Source organism: Penaeus monodon, chromosome 37 (genome assembly GCF_015228065.2).
Source record: "Penaeus monodon isolate SGIC_2016 chromosome 37, NSTDA_Pmon_1, whole genome shotgun sequence".
Classification (NCBI taxonomy): Eukaryota; Metazoa; Arthropoda; class Malacostraca; order Decapoda; family Penaeidae; genus Penaeus; species Penaeus monodon.
This window is the reverse complement of record NC_051422.1, coordinates 22,456,234-22,461,233: the sequence shown is the minus strand read 5'-3', so window position 1 is coordinate 22,461,233 and position 5,000 is coordinate 22,456,234.

The window sequence follows — 5,000 nt, the reverse complement described above, 5'->3', positions numbered from 1 at the left end:
AAAAAAGGGGGGGGGGGCCCTTTTAAAAAAAGGGGGGGGGGGGGGGGTTTTTTTTTTTTTTTTCCCCCCCCCCGGGGGGGGGGGGCCCCCCCCCCCCCCCCGGGGGGAAAAAAGGGGCCCCCCCCCCAAAAAAAAAACCCCAAAACCCCCCCCCTTTTTTTTTTTTTTTAAAAAAAAAAAAAAAACCCTTTTTTTTCCCCCCCCCCAAAACCCTTTTTTCCCCCCCCCCCGGGGGGGGGTTTTTTTTTTCCCCCCCCCCCCCTTAATTTGGGCCCCCCGGGGGGGGGGGGGGCCCCCCCCCCCCCCTTTGGGGGGGGGCCCCCCCCCCCCCCTTTTTCCCCCCTTTTTAACCCCTTTTTTTCCCTTTTCCCCCCCGGGGAAATTTTTTTTTCCCTTTCCCCCTTTCCCCCTTTTGGGGGGAAAAAAGGGGGGGGGAAAAAAAAAAAAAAAAACCCCCCCCCCCCCCCCCTTTTTTTCCCCCTTTTTTTTAAAATTTTTTTTTTTAAAAAAAACCCCCCCAAAACCCCCTTTTGTTTTTTTTTCCCCCCCCCAAAATTTTTTTTTTTCCCTTTTTTCCCTTTTTTTAAAATTTTTTTTCCCCCCCCTTCCTTTTTTTTCCCCCCCCCACCGGGCCCCCCAAAATTTTTTTCCCCCCCCCCCACCAAACTCCCCCCTTTCCCCCCCCCACTTTTTTTCCCCCCCCCCCCCCCCCCCCCCCCCTTTCCCCCCCCCCCCCCCCGGGGGCCCCCGGGGGCCCCCCCCCCCCTTTTTTCTTTTTCCCCCCCCCCCTTTTTTTTTTCCTCTCCCCCCCCCCCCCCCCCCCCCCCCTTCCCCCTTCTTCTTTTCCCCCATTCCTCCCCCTCTCCTCGCCCTCTCTCTTTTCCCTCACCTCCCTCCCCTCTCTCTCTCTTCCCCCCCTCTTCCTCCTCTCTCCTCCTTCCCCTCTCTCATCTCTCTTCCTCCCTCTCCTCCTCCTCCTCCTTCTCCCTCCTCTTCTTCTCTCTCCTCTCTCCTCCTCTCTTCTCTCCTCTCCTCTCCCCTCTCTCTCCTCTCTCTCGGTCTCCTCTCTCTTCTCTCTCTCCCCTCGTCCCTCTCCTTTTTTCCCCCCCTCTCCCTTCTCCCTCTCTCTCTCTCTCCTCTCTCTCTTCTCTCTCCCTCCTCCTCTTCCCCTTCCCCCTCTCCTCCTCTCCCCTCGCTATCTAATTTTTGTTTATCTATCCGTCTGTCTATCATTTTTCTATTATCTACTACTCTTTATCTATTATCTCTCCTTTCGCCGATAGAGCTTTTTTCTCTCTCTCTCTCTCCCTAACTCCCCCTCTCCTTCCCTCTCTCTCTTCCCTCCCTCCCTCTGCCTCTGTTTACCTTCCTCCCTTAATTCCATTTTCTTGTTTGCAAATCACAGCCACGTGTCGAGCAAGTTAAGCGTCCTCTCTCTCTCTCTCTCTCGTGTAATTCTGTCTCTTCTCTCGGCTTCGTTGATCGTATGCCTTCGGGGTGAAAATTAATGGGTATCGCATGAAGAAGAATGGGAGAAGGACCATTATTATGGGGGTTGGCACCTCCCATGGGGTTGCTAAGGTTTCGGGAATCCCCTTTCCCCAAACCCACCCCCCCTTTTCCCCTTCCCCCCTTTCTCTTTTTACCACTACCTCCCTCCTTATCTTCTCCTCCCCTCTCCACCCTTTTTCTCCCCTACCCCTCCTTCTTACCCACAATCCCTATCGCCCTCCTCTTCTCCCTTCCTCCCTCCCTTCTCCCTCCCCGTCCTTATCACCCTCTCCTCACCCTACCTGCCTTGCACCCTTCCCCACCCTCCTACCCTACTGACTCCCTTCCCTGTTGCCAAGCTGGAGAGCTGGTGCGAGGGCGCCCTGAAGATGGCACGCAGGTATGTGAGTTTTTTCGTGTGTGAGCGTGCGTGCGTGTGTGCGTGCGTGTGTGTGTGTGTGTGTGTGTGTGTGTGTGTGTGTGTGTGTGTGTGTGTGTGTGTGTGTGTGTGTGTGTGTGTGTGTGTGTGTGTGTGTGTGTGTGTGTGTGTTTCAGGTAGTGTATAACGCTTTTGATCATAAAAGGAAAGGCAAAAGACAGACAGACAGACAGACAAACAGGCAGACAGACAGACAGACAGATAGATAGAGAGAGAGACAGATAGACAGACAAACAGACAGACAGAAAGACCAGCCAAAAGACAGGGAGATAGATAGAATGAGAGATAGAGAGAGAGAGAGAGAGAGAGAGAGAGAGAGAGAGAGAGGAGAGAGAGAGAGAGAGAGAGAGAAAAGAGAAGAGAGAAAAAGAGAGAGGAGAGAGAGAGAGAGAGAGAGAGAGAGAGAGAGAGAGAGAGAGAGAGAGAGAGAGAGAGAGAGAGAGAGAGAGAGAGGCTCTATCGGCGAAACGGATCTCGCGGCCATATATTTGCCCTCCGCATTCCACAGAGCTGGCCATGTTATTTGAGTATGGCCGCCGCCACCGGCCCTGAAGACCGGGCGCTGGGCAGTTGTCCTGGGTCGGCCGCGTCTTGGCAGCCGGTCTGGACGCTCACGAACGGCGGGCCCGGCGTTCGTGGATTCCGGATGCTGAATCCAGATTACAGAAACGGTGTCAGTGGGCCTTGTTTTTTTTTTTGTTTTTTTTTTCATTCTTTATTGGTTGATTTACTTGGGGATTTTAGGATTTTTCTTAGGGATTGAGAATTTTAGGTGGTAATGTATCGGTTATGATATGTTTTGATGTTTGTCAGTTTTGCTAAGACCGTTTTTCTTCATATTTTCGAATGGATACTGCTGATGATGATAATGATAATCATAATGATAATAACAATAATAATAATGATAATGATAATAATGTTAACAATATTGATAACAGAAGAAGAAGAATAAAAATAATAAACATGACAATATTAACAATGATAAGGAGAATGAAAATAGTAATAAAAACAACAACAGTAAGAATGATAATAACGATAAAGATAATGATCATAATAGTAATGAAGATAAAAGTAATGATAATGATAACAACATTAATACTAATAGCAATAATGACAATGGTAATGATGATGATAATGGTAATAATGATAATATTAATGATACTACTACTACTACTACTACTAGTAATGGTAATAATACCGATAGTGATACTACAACTACTACTGCTACGAGTAGTATTAGTAGGAGTGATGATAATAATAATAAGAAAAGTAATAATGATAATAATAATAACAAAATAATAAAATAATAAAATAATAGTAATAAAATAAAAATAATAAAATAATAAATAATAATAATAATAAAATAATAAAAATAATAATAATAATAATGAAATAATAATATAAAAAATAATGATAATGTAATATAATAATAATAATAGAAAATAGTAATAATAAAAAATAATAATAATGATACTACTAATAAAAATTTATAATAAAAAAAAAGAACGTACCCAAGAAAAACACACCCCCCACCCCCCCCCCCCCCCAAAAAAAAAAAAAAAAAAAAAAAAACGATAATTATTTACTTCCGCTCTTTAAAGACATCGCGGCCGTTTGACTCTAGGCCTTCTTTGGAGTGAAGAAAAAAAAGAAAGAAAAGAGAAAAAAAAAACAGGTCGTTAATTTGACGTAATAAATCGAATGCCAAGTAGCCAGGGGTTCGATCAGAACGCGTTAATTACCATCCTTACCTGTCTGCGTATTTTGAGCTTGGTTTTGTGTTCTCTCTCTCTTGGTTATGGGTGTTTTTTTTTTTTTTTGTTTTTGTTGGGGTTTGTGTTTTTTTTATATGATTGTTTTTTGTTATTTCGTTGTTGTTGGTTGTCATTGATTTTGTTGTTGTTGTTGGTATTGTTGTTGTAATTGGGTGGTATTGTTGTTATTGTTATTGTTATCATTGTTATGGTTTTATTAAATTCATTATTACGTTTTGTTTTATCTTGGCATATCTTTCCCATCATCATCATTATTTTATTACTGTTACTATTTTTTTTTAGTCTTGTAATTATCACTATTATCTTTATATCTATCATAGTTTTTTATTACCACTCTCATAATTCTGGTAGCTATCAATGGCATGTTAACATTATCAAGCCATTATAAACGCCATTATCGTTATAATTTTTCCCCCTTTATGCCCTTTCCCTCTGTTTTCTCATTCTTTTTTATACTTTCCCAAATCTTTTCTTATTTTCCCAAACCACCCATTCCCCGTCTTCTTATTTTTTCCCAAAACCATCATTCTCTCGTTCTTATTTTCAACCATCATTCTCTCGTCTTTTCTCCTACTCCTACCAACTTTTAGTCTGTCTTTTTACCACCCCTCCTCCTCTTCTTCTCTTTTTCGTTCATCTCTTCTACTCACTCTTATTTACCCTTCGTCTCCCTCTCCCCTTCCTCGCTCCCTCTTCCTATCCTTCTTCTTCTCCCTCGTCCCTCTCCTTCCTCTCCTTCCCCGTCTCTCTCCTATCTTCTCCCTCTCTCTAGCCATTCCACCCCCTCTTCCATTCCCTCTCTTTCCCCTTTATCTCTTCCTTTCCTTTCCCTACCCTCTCCCCCTCTCTCCCTTCCCCCTCCCTCTTCTTCTCCTTCCCCCTTCCTCCACCCCCCACTCCCTCCCCTACTCTTCCTTTCCCGCCTTCCTCTCTCCCTCTCCCCCCTTTCCTCCCCCCCCTCTCCCCCCCCTCCCCTCCCTCCTTCCCCCCTCTCCCTCCCTCTCCCCCTTTCCCTCCCCCCGTCTCCCCCCACCAACCGCCCCCTCCGTCCAGCGTCCAATTTAGGCAAAAACAATGGGCGGCGATCTCTCACACGTGCGCCGGCCGGGTCGTGGCATAATGGGGTAATTGGTCTCGAGGAATCGGCCCAAGTCTTTGCAGGCGCGAGAGGCCGGCAGAAAGGTGGAGGAGGAGGGGAGGTAGGGAGGGGGAGAGGTGGAGGTAGAGAGGGGAAGGGGAGGTGGAGGTAGGGAGGGGAAGGGGAGCTGGAGGTAGGTAGGGGAAGGGGAGATGGG